The following is a 14,798-nucleotide window of genomic DNA, read 5'->3' as shown; positions in this document are numbered from 1 at the left end:
AGAGAGAGAGAGAGAGAGAGAGAGAGAGAGAGAGAGAGAGAGAGAGAAGGAGACAGAGAACAAGGGAGAGGAGGGAGACAGAGAGACATTGAGATCCAGCTATGAGATTGCGGGGGTTAAAAAAGAGACGCATATTCTGTATGCTCAAGAAATTATCTTGGATTATCCAATAATAGCCTTGGATAGACTCACTTGCCAGAGCACAAATGCTAGGTGTGGGAAGCTGCCTCTGCTCTCTGCTTTGGTTAGACAGATATATTATTTTGCACTCATTTTCAATGCTACCTCTCTTGTCTCTTGTCTGTCATCCTGTGTTTTAGGAATCTTTATGAGTAGCTGACAGTCACTGTTGGGTGGGATTAGAAATGTGTCCATGTTTTTTTCTTGACATACACTATGTACTGTCTTCTTAGGGTATCTGAGTATATAGGGCATCTGAGTGTTTGTCTCTTGGTACCTAGATTTCAGCTAAGGGTTTTATATCTAGTGAGCCCTCAATAAAAATTGATAGAGTTGAGTTTAAATTGACCAATATTGAAGCTAAAATACCTAGGTCGTGGTCTCAGGTTTAGTGTTTCCTGACTCAGAGGCTACATTTCCTCATAATGACTCCACATTGAAATATATGACAACTACTGCATTCTGGCCACTTCCATCACAGGTCTGTATGAGGCCAAATGTCCATATGATCTTCAGTTTGATGATTAGTCAGAAGAAAAGATTATAGAGATAGCAAACACAGGCTTATAGTGCCTAATTTCTCGGATAGCATTATAAGTTAAAATATTGATTCTCCTTTTCTTTTAAGCTGCCCCCAGCCCATGGGGCAGAGAAAAATAATACAGAGAAGAGAATGAAAATACAGAGGAGCCTAGATTTTTCTTGGAGCAACAATTTCCACATTGTTTCCTTTCTCTCTCTCTCTCTCTCTCTCTCTCTCTCTCTCTCTCTCTCTCTCCAATTTGCCCCTTTCCCTCCAACTATTTCTTAGGCATAAGAGACATACTTGATTAGAGAAATAGTCTGAGATGAAAAAGTTTCATGAGGGGAAGACACACTGTAATAGGAGACATTTTAATTGGTTGTTTATTCAGTAGTAATTGTAGAGCCAATGTTTTCAAGAGATGATATTCATCCTAGCCCAAAGCAGAAATGTGGGTTGTTGGATCTTCTTCCTGGCTAGTATGTGGGGTTTTCTCATTCCTGGGAAGCCTCCATCTCTCAAAAGGCGTTAGGCTATTGGACCCACTGGCCTTTCTCCTCCCTGTCTCTCTTGTTTGGGGGGAATTTACCCAGCGGGAAAAGTAGCTTTGTTACTAAAAGATTTCCCTCTGTCGAGGTCTTCCACCAATGCAGAGTTAAGCTGGATGTCTCCCAAAGGCATCAGGGAGCCTTTCAACACAGAAGTCTGTGAGGCTCTTTATCATATCCATCTGCTTATCTCTTGAAGATTATGTAGTTTTTACTCTTCACTTTAGGCAGTAGATGGAAGAGAAGGCACCAGAGGCAGAAAATTTAGAAGATTATAGTATAGGGATATTTAACCTGAACAAAAGAAAATGACTTTTTTTTGTTCTTGACTTTCTGTTTTGCAACTATGGAAAGACTAGCAGTTACAGTTTAGATATGAGATGCCCAGGGGCTCTGTTGCCAACACATGGTCCTCAGCTCTTGGAACAATTTGGGAAACTTTGAGAAGTGATGAGACTAGCTGGAGGAAAAAGATTACTGAGAGGGTACTTGAAGGTTATACCTGGTCTTTTTCCTTCTCTCTGCTTTCTGCTTGTCATGAGGTAACCATCTCTCTTCCACCACATGTGCCTGCTTCCTGATGCTCTGCCTAAGCAGTAGGAAGCCAAGCAACATGGAGTTAGCCCTGTAATGCTATGAACTAAAATGAATCTTTTCAACTATAATCTGTATCTGTCAGGTATTTTGGTCACAGTGATAAGAAAAGCAGCTAACACATTAGCCTTGTTACATGTATTTCAAATTTGACAAAATTATTAAGAAAATAACTTCTACCTCATAGAAGAAAACAAAATAACTCTAAACATTGTTCACTAACTTACATGCTGCTACTGTTACACAGCAGAGAACAGAAGGACCTACTGCTGTTGTACAAGCCTGTTAGCTCTGAGACAGGTCAGCAAAATGGTAGCACACACAATATAGCTCCTCCCATTTTTCTAGTCCCTTACTTCCCCCTCCTTAAGTGAAGCTGCCAATTCCCTTCCACATTGTTCTCCCAGTTTCAGGTTCCAATATCTTTTTCCCAAATGCCTTTTTCCTTTTGCAACCTCAGTCACGCAAGATGGCAAAGTATCATTACCCAGAGCCCACTCTGTGTTTCTTAAGTATAGCTCCTCCTTAAGCATATCTGTGATCTTCCATCTTCTGTTTTACAATATACCTTCCTGAATTATAATCATGTAAAATCTTCCCCTTTGGGGGAAGTCTGGAACTCCTTGTAACTATCCTGACCATTTTCAACTGTATTTCATAGATTAGAGACACTACTTATCATGAGTGTTGGAGAGACTAGAGACATGGTGTTAATAACAATAGAAGATGACATTGACTAGTATAGGCTAACTTCTAATAAAATTAATAGAGTTGTAATCAGTTAGTGTTGTGATCAATACTCCAAACTTATCATTACCAGTAGCTGAGAAGGAAGATATAGACACTATTTTGTGTTTTATTCATATTATGAGCACACATCTCATTCATGAGACTATGGGCTTCAAACAATTATGTTAATCATTATAATTTATGTGCCTCTTGAAACTTTCTTCAAATTGCACAGAGAGATAGTAAGGATTTGAAGCTACTGGGTGGGTATTTGTCCTTTGGATCACATAGATCAAACCATGGTGAGTAGACTCAGGACTCAGGGAAGTGAGGTGATTTGCCTGAGGTCTTGTATCTCAGAGAATGATAAGGATCTAGCTGTGTATCTGACTCTTCAGACTTATATACATGTGATCTTTGATTTCAGAATCTTTATGTTGGTGAGTGAGATCACCTCTTGCTTCAGGTAGGAACAATTCCTTGTAAGGCTGCATAGCTTAGAACACTGATCATGATAGGGATGGTGGCCTCCCCTCATCTCCTTGATCTGGACACCCCCATGGAATACTTGCATGTGTATTGTCCATATCACACCTCATTACATACAGCTTTCGGCCTGCTCTGTAGCTTAAAGTCTGCACCTCTTCAATGAGCCTGTGAACTACATCACTGCTGTCCAGCTTACAGTCTACTAAAAGCTAAATGCATAGGAAGCAGATACATATTTAAATGAAAAGAGTTACCAAATCTTTGTCCTTAAGAAATGCTTTCCTGACTAAGTTGAGAACCTTATACTTTTTGATTGCAAACATTTTCATAACCTTACATTAAACAAAATGGGAACAAGACAGAAAGTATTTAAAGTGTCCTCAATCACATTTGACTATAAACCCAGGCCCCCGCTCCTGCTACATCCTCTCTTTGCCAAAACACCACTAACAGCACAACTAACAGTTGTTTGGAAATGGAAATCTATACAGGAATGCTCCTGCTAAACTTATGTCCCCTCCTCAAAGCTGTGTTTCTTTCTTCCTGCACATCTCATGCACCTGGATTCCACAGTGAAGGTTGTGGGTCCCCAGGAATGTCTGTTTCAGGGGGCCCAGCCCTGATTGCCATGGAGCCCAGACTTTACCCCTTTGCCAGAACTGCATTTCAAAGCCATGAGTGCAGTTCTGGAGGGAGATCAAAGCTTTCTCAACTCAACTGTCATTAGAATATTTTCTTTATGCATCTCACTCGCTGGTTAGTGCCAACAACATATTTCCTAAATGCACTGGCCTGAGATGGTACAACTCTGTAATAATCCGAATGAGAGAGCTGTCAGGGCCTGTTTTATTGAAGGAAGCAAAAGGGAACCACATTCAAAATGCAAAACAACAACAAATCCTTTACATGAAATCATCAGTAAAAATCTGGGAAAGACCGAAGTTCTTCAGTGCTAGAAGCACAGTACGCCGGTATACCTATTTATCCCTTTGAATGGAGGGTGGTCAGAGGTATGGCTCACAGGAAGCCCAGGTCAAATCTCATGTGCTCTGATTTTTATTCAGATTTAAAAGCAGGTCATCTTTCAGATGACTTCTTCTGTGCACAAGTGAGAGTGTTATTCTCCTGTGCTGCTCCCTGAGCTTTTGATGGGTGCAGGCTGGTCACAGAGGATGGTGCTGGACATGTGCAGGTGACCTCAATTTGTGGAGCATTTGTCTGAGCTGAGAGTGGGCCAAGCTAAAAACAGTTCTTTTGGGTTAAAAGAACAAGAAGCAGATGGCTATTTTAAGACAGACACAGAGGGATTTGAATCCTTCTTCTTCTGTGCAGTGGCCCTCTGACCTCGAACACGTGGCTCTATCTTTTTGACACTCAATTTCCTCACCTAATACATGGAGATTATAAAATACAACGTGGATGGGAATAACGAAACTTCAGTATGATGATGTATCAAAAGTAACTAGAAGAGCAGCACCAACTCATGACAAGGCCACAAGATGTTTCGTTCTCTTTTGAACCTGCTAATGGAGATAAAGGGCCCATCTCCCATTGCCTATTTAAGATAGCACCCCATCACTGACCCTGGATCTCATCACTTTGTCAGTGTGTGTATTCTCCTTCCTCACATGATGGATCACTCTGTTTCTCCAGCTCACAGAACAAGGTTCAGTCCTAGTACTGTCCAGTTCCAAATTTCAATTGCAGCTTGCCATTTCTAAGGAACCCCATGGATTCATGAACCGCTACTTCACTTTTAAAACACACTAGACCATTTGAAAATGATTATCAAATATAAAGATCAAAGCTGCACAAGGCAAGCCATCAAAGCAAGATAAACCTCAGAATGTTTATTGCGTCCATATTCTTGTTCCAAATAACAAGCTTTCTCCAAGCTGTGACCAGTTCTAAAACCTGAATTTTGTGTTTTATCCCAAGGGCCCTAATGATCTGGAATTTATTTTCCTGCTTAGTTTCATCATTATAAATGGCTAAGTTTTCCTCTCTTCTTTATCAAAAGACACACGCACACTTCTTAGAGTGTATATTAAATTCTTGGAATAATGAATGTTTGCTTTCTGAAATAATAGCTTTTATATGGAAGTTTGACCCCCTAGGCAAGAAAAATATAACAGCAACAAAGATAATTGAAAAACTGGTTATTCTTTCATTAATTTATTGAACAAGACATTCTTTCATTAACTCCTCAGTTTCCTCCCTTCATTCCTGGCTGTGGTCTTCATCCTTTCTTTCCATCACAACTTCCTTCTTCTCTATGCACCATCCATTCATTTATTCATTCATTCTTACTTTCATCTATCAACATTCATTGAGATTCTACTACTATATACTATAGCTAGAAACTGATCATAAAAATATGGAAGGAGAAAAGATTTACACTGTAAAAAGCTAGAGGTTTTATGAATGAAGTAAAGTAAATAGATGATACTAACACCAACAAAAACAACATAGTGAGATAATAACTTTAGGGAGTTTTCTATCTCCTAACACTACTGATAAACTTTCCAAAAACTATCCTTTTGAAGGTTTACAAAACTTGTAAAGTTTAATTAAGAGTCTTTCCTGTGTACATGTGAAGACACTATGACAAGATGAGGTAACTCCTCTTTTCGTAGGTCCTCTCACTTATCGGGGTCATGATGAGTCCCTGATGGATGCAGTGGAAAGAGGGTGAATATTTGGAGGATTAGAGGAGCTGTTATATTTAGTCTAAAGAATGGGGTCAGTAGAGGGTTGATCAGAACTTTGGCAGTGACAGGTTGATCAGAAATTTGAATTACTTACAAAAAATGAGATAAAATTAAGTAGAGATTTATAAACTTCCCGAGATAAAGAAGGCATTCAAAAATGGTGAAAAACATGCTATTGACTCTAATGTTTCTCGTATCATAAAAGGTGCCTGAGTGGTAAGAATTTTCACAGAATAAAAGACTCTACTCTTCCAGTGAATATATTACATTCATAACTACACAGCTGCTATTTTTCTCTTAACATTTTGAAAATCAGCTTTAGAAATGACTTAGGTAGAAGACAAGTGCAGGATCACCTGGTTCTTATCCAGTTCAGCTACACATATTTGGTTAATGTGACTCATGTCTCAGGACTCAGGACTCCACTATGTCTAGAAGCTACCCTGTGCCTTCTCAGAACCCAGGTCTTCTTCATAACAGCATTTATTTATGGAGCTACTTACTTATAGAAAATTTTAACATGATATGTTCATGCCTGGCTTTATGTACTGTTCGATGTTGTATAGCCATGGCTCAACACTGCACACATACACAAATGGTCATGTCTTTCCCTAGTCTTTACTTACAGTTATACAATGTTTATTTGATAGTACCAGGAGCTCAGAGCTCTCTAATTGTCAGAGCATCCCATAAAATTTGAAGTATCCTTGGCTACATAAGAAAACACAATACCTTGAAGCATAATATTATGTTTAAAAAGTACCAGTACAGCAATATGACAATTTGTGTCAAACTATTGCTTTTACAACAAAACTATGGAGATCTAGGATCCACAGCTTTCTCTTCCCACCTTCTAACTTCTTTCCTGTAGAACTCAAACCACAATTGATAAACAGTACAGTTGACCACATTGAAAGAAATATGTATAGCTCAATAATGACCCGAGGGTTTGTCTTTCTTATTGAAAAACAATTAAACAAAGACAAAACGTGTTTAATGAGTTGACGTAGCCATGGTATCTTATGTATAAGAAGTTATTCAGATTCTGGGTGCTATGTCTCTAGTTTGGCCATGTCTGGCCATGTGTGCCATATAACAGATGGGAAGGCTAACTAAATAACACTGAGTTTAGGAAGGATAAATCAAGAATTACATCATCACCAGAGGTTGTCAATAAGGCAGCATCTGGAATTTAGTCTGGACCATGGTTCCATATGAGTCACATAATCTTAGGCAAATAACAAATGTATTTGAAGTGAGAATAATGCAATCACAGCAGTAGGTGTAGATCTCTGTTGGTGACCTTTAACAAACCTAATAACTTTTCCATATTTTGCCTTTCCTGGAGCTAAAGCAGAGATGGCTTTCACGGGGTCATGTGTGCACAAAGTTCATGTTTGGAGAACGGATACTGGAAAAATGACATTGTATTGTCAAGCTCATTGAAAGTACCATTAAATTCAAGTTAGTTTTTGGAAAAGGGATGCTACACTTAGAGCTTGAGAAAAAATGAAGTAGAAAACATGCATGCTTCCCAGGTGTCGTCACTGAGAGTCACGGGATATTAACAAGGTTCTCAACTTGTCATCTAGCATAGCTTCCTTTCCTGGTGTACTGAACACATTGTACCTAATTAAACACAGGAGCTGTGAAACTCTCTGAAAGAAGGAACTGTCTCTTATGTCTAGTTACATCATTGTCCACATGTGACTTCACCTGTGCCTTTTAAAAGCGTCAAATCTTTCATTTGTATCACTATATCTATCTTCTCTTAATCACTTGTAGTGCATAGGAACCAGAGTTGCAAAACCAGCTTTGAGAATGTCTTGGTCTAACAAAGTATAGACCTGGAAGTTTCCCATTTGACATACAAAGAATTTTAAATAAAACGGAAGAAAGTGTCGGACTTCATGCTATTGTGTGACTGGAAGAATACAGTTTCCTTCTTTGTGCATGGCCAAACCGCAGGCAAATTGTGTTTTTCTACTAGGAATTCACTTGGGAAAAGCCTTCCCTTGTACATCTTCCACCATGTGTAAGACACGGAGGCACTTCATACTTCTGTGGTGTTACAGTCACCATTGCTCTCTGCAGCTATAAAAAATATTCAATAGTCAGAAGTCAAGCTCAAGGCTACGGACGGCTGTTCACTGTCTGAACTCACAAGAGGCTGGACTTACAAACATCAGAAACTTAAAATGGAGACAGTGTTCTCCCTGCTGTTTTACCACCAGACCACTAATACAACCTAGGACACAGAAAAGAGGACAGAGAAACAGAGGATGAAGGAGAAAAACAGAAGGTTCTTCTCAACAGGGACCTGCAAACTTGTGCTACTTATGCAAACAAATCTAGGAGAAAGGTCTCTGTGTTTATGTGTTAGTTCCCTAGTTTGGTGTTTACAGAAAGTGAGAGAGGAGGTGTGGAGGTTCTCTCCAAGGTGGCAGGAAATGCCCAGTAGTGATTTGCAGGATGATGCTGAGCTGCAATCACATTAGGAAAGTGACCCTCCCCACACTAAAAGGAAATACACTGTTGTTTGTAGGTCCAACCTTCCCTTGCAGCCTCATTGGCTGTGTTTCCTAACTGGAAGGGAATTTGACCAAGTGCTGAGGCTGTCATGGGCTGTCAGTGTCACCAGTGGATCGAGAGAGGAAAAGGAGAGTGCTGAGTTTGCCAAAGTTAGGATGGAAAATCCCCAACAGTCTCAAAGAGAGGCCTTCAAAAGGGCACCCAGTATTCTCCTCAGTCCAGGGAACCGTAGATGGAAATGCACATTAAACCTAGGAAAGGGGTGAGAGACAGCACAGCCTTTCAGATCCTGTCATACTGGAAGCTCCCCTGCGTTGGGTTGGCTGTGACCAGGAGGCAACTTGAGGGCTTGGTGCTGATATCATGATGGGCATCTTTCTGCCCTTCTGTTCCTTAACTTCACAAATACTTAGTGAGCCTCAGACTGGGCCCCAGACATGCCTTTTTTCCTTGTTAGAACTGTGCAATCTTAGTGTGGTATGCTATGCTGCTTAACTCTCCAGAAGAGGAATACATTAGCATATAGTATGGATAAGGCTCTTAGAATTCAAAGATACAATCTAAAAAAAAAAAAAAACATGAAACTCATAGCTGCTAAAAGTCAAATGAAAGCAGTGAAGGATTCAAATGTCTCTGATTCTTATTCCAGCCATGAAGTTCTAGTAAGAGGTTTCAGAATTGAGAAACAGGTGAGTGTAGGGTATAGAGGGAAGATAACAGAAGATTTCCCAGGGAAGGGAAATCCCAAAACAACAGCTGGAAACTCACTGTTGCATGTAGTGCTCATCTCATGCCAGGTGCTACCCCAAAAGGTGAATCGTATGCCATGGTGGCACTTCATCAAATCTAAACAGTGAAGCAGACTGTTCCTCCTATCCTGATGTCTCATAGTGGGCTGCTACACAGGGTTACAGTGGTATCAGATGGGTTAGTGGAAGTATACTCTAAATTGTTTGGTCTCTCAAACTTGCTATTTCACACAGCCCACTGCTTTGAGCTTCCTGCTATCCTAGTGTTTCAGAGCCCTGGGTAGTCTTTGTTAATTCCAGTCTCCCCTGTATCCTTCTGTCAATGACTAAAATGGTACAGTGTTCTCAGGTGGAAACGGACTGAAGGTGAACTTTACTCAGCATAAAGAAAACTCAAGATTACATTAGAGAAAATTAGATCAGGCACATAATAGGCACACCAACGTGCCTGCTCAGGTATACTGTGTTTTCAACATTAAAGCAGTCATGGTAACAACATCTAGCATTACCCACCATACTGGCGTGTGCCTCTTCATAATCATTGCCAGCACTGCATGGAGTAGTTTGTGAGTCAATACATCTTCTAATACAGCTAGACATTTGGGGTAATTGTCAAATAAACTAGTGCACAAACTGGATAAGTTTGATATAAGTGATGTGGTTCTTTGCATAACAGCACCAGGTCTGTGGCTAGTCCTTAAAAGAAAGTATTTTAAGAATGAAAGTAATCTGGCTAAATGCACTCAGTTTGTAGATTGCAGTTTGCTTCCGTCTTTGTTAAGAGCCTGTTGGAATGCAGTCTCTGTGAAATAAGTGCTGACAGGCAGGCAGTCTGTCTGTGTGTGCATGGAAGAAATGGGATGAACACCTACGATACCTACTATGTGCCAGACTCAAAACCAAGTGTTTCACACTAGTGACCTTACTTTGTTTTATGACATGTCACAGGATAGCTATTATCACCTAATTTTAATGGATTAGAAACCACCAACTCTTACTGAACAACACACCAGAGTCAGGCAGCTAGGGGAGAGTAGAGCCAAGATTCAAACCCTGGTCAGTCTCCAGCATGCATATTTTTTCCACTACACCAGTCCTGACTCCTGTTATTGCTGTAGTGAATATTAGTCACGTTAAATAAACTCTGATATTCTGATTATAAGATTCCAAGTAATTTCTCTTACAGGATTACTGGAAAAGAATGAACGAAGTTACTGAAAGAAAAAAAAACACAACAATGCCCTTTTCATCTGCAAACTGGTTAACACTTCCCAGGACTCCTTGTTATATTACTTTTATATGAGCCTCATGGCCACATAAAATAATATATGATGTGTGCCATCAAATATTATTTCTTTCAGTAGATGTGAAAATGGAGCCTCAGAGTTTAAGAGACTGGTCCAAGATTGCATAGCTAAGAAACTGGCCAGCCAAGGACACAGTGTGTTTCCCCTGAATTTTTATGTCTTCCTAATCATGACGATTCTTTCATGAGATGTTCAGTTGAGGAACGAATTGGAGCATCTACATGCATGGAGTCCCAACTAGCTCCTTCTTGCTCTCTGCTTCCATCTTCCCATCTCAGCCTTAGTTGTCCTACTGTGCAACCTGCCTCTTCTCCCTATGTCTTTTCTGTCATTGCCGAGCCTGGCCATACTGTGAACCTCTTTTGTCTCTACCACATCATGAATATTTCCTTAACTTCTCAAAACTCTAGTGGTTCTTCCTTTTCACAGATATTATGGGAACTTATGGTCTTGGTACTTCAATTGTAAACGAGTGCTCTGCCTTCTTGTCCATCTCTGGGATGGCTGTAATAACGGGACATAAAAGTGCAGAGTACAAACTCCTGGAAAGACAAGAGATTCTGTTTTGAAATCCAAAAGCATTTTTCAGTGTGCTTTGGCTGTTGAAGATATCTTAGCAAAACATGGGTGATGGGTGAGGAAATTAAGTATGCTAGATATAACCTCTCAAGTCCCTGGCGATCAGTTTCTAAGACAGTGGAACAATTGATAGTGGGGAGCTTGAGGGACTGAAACGTCGTGGGAATAGGAAATGAGATCCTGGCACATTTCAGATCCACATCAGATCTCTGTTTCTGGTGGAGCTGGGCTAGCCTACTCTCCATTACAGCTTGAGCTTCTTGTGCTCAGCAAGAAGGAACTGTAGAAAATGGCCTCTAATATGTCTTTAAGCTCTTATAGTCCTTGATACCTTAACAACTATTTCAGGTTAAAAGCATCTATAGAGTCAGAAGTTCAAGAGACAAAACTAAAGTTTAAATCATTTAATGGGACTCCAAAGGGCCTAAGAAAGATTACAGAGTTGACTAAAAGATAAAACTCCTTTTGTGAGATCTCCAACCATCTTGACTTGAATATAAAAACTAACAAAGATCCAGAAGATTTGGGATCTTATTCCAGGAGATTATTGTTACATTCAGTAATTACAATGACAATAGTAAGGAGAAAGCAAAGAAAGGGACTAGGAGAGAGTTTACCCAGTATCATACTTACTATTTTGAAAACTCGAGGACAAAAGTAAATCCACAGAATGTATCTTAAAAAGTCTGGCCATGGTAACCCTTGTAATTCCAGTGATGGGGAGGAAAGGATGTAGAAATTCCTGGATCTCACTAACCAGTTTTTCCAGACTACTTGGTGAATTCCAGACCAGTGTGAGACTATCTCAAAGAAAAAAAGTTGATGACATCTGAGATATGACACCTAAGGCTGTCCTCTGCACTCTACATATGTTCTTTCACATATATATTCTCTGACACAAGATAAAAAAGAAACTTATACATATCCACCTCCCTTTTCCACCAAAAACCATACACACACACACACACACACACACACACACACACACAAACTTACCACACATACACACCTCAGTTATACACCATATATGCACTGTACATATCAAACATACCACGCACAGAGACACACACACACTGATACACACAAACACAAACCACTACCACCACCACCACTGCCAACCACCAAATACACAGCCATGTTCACACACCCTAGATACAAACTACACACACATGAAGGCAAAGAAACATTTCCTCTATGAGCCAATAGTGGCAGAATAGTTGCTTTGCTCCCCCATTCAGTTTATATAAATGTCCATGGTTGCTGGTGTAATTCATCCTATGATTCTGTAGGGGTGGAGTGGAGAGGTTGTAGATTCCAAACTAAAGAATTGAGAAATTTGTCTCCCAGGCAGACAATTAAAATGCAAACTGTCAGTTGCCTTTCTGGCTTATCTCTGCCATGAGAAGAATGACTGAGGTTCACTTGTGATGCCTCTGTCTACTTGACTGGACACATAAAAAGGCTAGCCATGCTTATGAAGAATCGATGACCTCACCTTGGTTTATACTGTTAGAGAAAGTGAATGAAAGTGAAAAGAGGAAAGAGAGAGAGAGAGAGAGAAAGAGAGAGAGAGAGAGAGACAGACAGACAGAGAGACAGAGAGACACACAGAGAGATACAGAGACAGACAGGCAGACACATACACACACACACAAACACACACACAAACACACACACACACACACACAGAGAGAGAGAGAGAGAGAGAGAGAGAGAGAGAGAGAGAGAGAGAGAGAGGATGAGGAGTGGGAATGGAAGAAGGGAAGCTTAGACTAGGTAACAGTTCTCTGTGAGAAAAAAGTGAAACTTTTTTTTTTGGTTGACTTTTTGAATAGAACTGATCAGCAGATGGTCTTTTTATTTTCTTGCTGTTCTTTTCCAGTGGCTTACTTCCTCACTGATTCTCTCTGAGTCTACCTTCAGCATGGTCTAGCTTTCTCTCTGCTCTGGACATCATTCCTGTCTACTCATCGAGATGCCGCCAGCTGTTCTGTACCTCAGGGAAGTAGCCTCTGTGGATGACATGAGTAAGTCAGGAGAGAAAGGTAACATTGATTCCTATAGTTTGCTTCTGGTCAGGAGGCTTCTTTCTTTTTATAAAAGTCACAGTCAGAATCAGAAAGCCTTTCAGTCCAGCCACAATTTGTAGTTACTACAACTGCCCACTAATTTTTCCTTTACAAAAGAAAAGTAAAAAATATCTCTTCGTGTTTGGTGACCGTGAAATGAAGAGCTAAGGTTACTAGTTTGGCTAGCTTTTTTTTTTAATACTATATAAGCCATTGTAAGTATTTGTCACTTCAAAATCATCCCTCCTTCCACTCTCCTTAACCATTCTGTTTGAATGTACCATCTGTTTCACTCCAGGACCCTGACTATGACCTCTCTAGGGGATGGTTATTCCTGGATGCTTGATGAAATCACAGTTCTTCCAGGTAGCTGCCTTGTTTTTTCTATATACAATAATTCTCTATATTTTAAATCCCAATATCAGAAGGGATATAGAATAGTCTTCTTTTTTGTTATAGAGTATTATGTCATACAGTATTATTGCAGCTGATAAAGGAAAAGGTCTTCAATCATCTTACCTAGTTGTGCACTCTGTGATTTACCAGTATGGCAAGATACAATCATGAGAGTGCAACAGCTGTATGAATATTACGTGAGCAACAAACTAATCCATTCTATAGGGCAAAATGCCAGACTGATACTGTAAACCTGAGTAAGAACTCATGTGTGTGGAGCTCATAGGCCACAGGGATGGATGAATTTACTATTTCTATGTTCCTAAAGGACATAGTATCCAACTGTTCTCCAAATCTGTAACTCTCTACCGCTAGGTTTGTGTGGCTCTAGAACCTCACTAGAGATGTTTTCTTGCACATAGGAAGGGATTTATCAAAGAAACTCATAATTGGCCAAAGTACAAATAATTGTCTATGGAGTGCTTGGTGCCAAATGAAAGGTGTATATCAAATCTCTCCCTCTAAGGTACAGGTATCATCATAGAAGAAAGGGAGATCTTAACACCCAAGGATCATGGAAGACTAGAGTGAAACTGTCTTCTAAACATGATAGGATAGCATGTGCACTCATAAACACCAGTTGTGGTTGCCTGCCTGTGCATGGGGTAGGGATGGGGGTTATGAGCCCTCACTCCTAGCTGAGGGGCCATTAAAAGTTGATTAAACTTGGGGATGAGAGAGTAAGTTTCTTTAAGGGTATGGCCCTTGCTAGGTCAACCACATTCCCATGAAGGGCAGCATATTCATGAGTACATGGCCAACACAGACTGCACTATGCACTCTTTGGGTTATATTGGGGTGGTGGGAGAGAGGAGGAGGAGGAGGAGGAGGAGGAGGAGGAGGAGGAGGAGGAGGAGGAGGAGGAGGAGGGGGATGGAGTGGGGTATGGATCTCTAAGAGGTTAAGGGGATGAGTGCGTAGTGAGTAGTGAATATGTTTAAAATATTTTCTATGAATATGTGAAACTCTCAAAGAAGTAATAGGTGAGTTAAGAGATAGAGAGGAGGAAAACTGGTTCCGCAGTTAAGAGCACTTGCTCTTAGAGATAATCTAAATCCAATTCTGAGCATCCATGGGAGATGGCTTATAACTGTCTGGCTTCTGTAGTAAAATGTACACATGGTACACACACATTCACACACACACAAATAATAGTGATAGTAACAACAACAACAGTAATAGTGTTTAAAACAATCAGAGATAGAAAAGCAGTAATAATAGACATGGAAAGAGATGACGGAGAGAAGTCGAGCTAGATGGGTAGGGGGTAGAGAAAAGACAAGAGGAGAGAGAGAGAGAGAGAGAGAGAGAGAGAGAGAGAGAGAGAGAGAG

At 40.2% G+C, this 14,798-nt stretch overlaps 1 protein-coding gene across 1 annotated transcript in view; it reads right to left on the bottom strand.

Annotated features, from left to right (window-relative positions):
• The window catches only part of Pappa (pappalysin 1), a 230,064-nt gene that overhangs the window by 178,570 nt on the left and 36,696 nt on the right, over positions 1 to 14,798 (bottom strand). The window lies entirely within an intron of this gene.

This window comes from Grammomys surdaster, unplaced genomic scaffold, assembly GCF_004785775.1.
Source record: "Grammomys surdaster isolate TR1022 unplaced genomic scaffold, NIH_TR_1.0 363, whole genome shotgun sequence".
In the NCBI taxonomy this organism is placed as follows: Eukaryota; Metazoa; Chordata; class Mammalia; order Rodentia; family Muridae; genus Grammomys; species Grammomys surdaster.
This window is presented reverse-complemented; position numbering and strand designations above follow the sequence as displayed.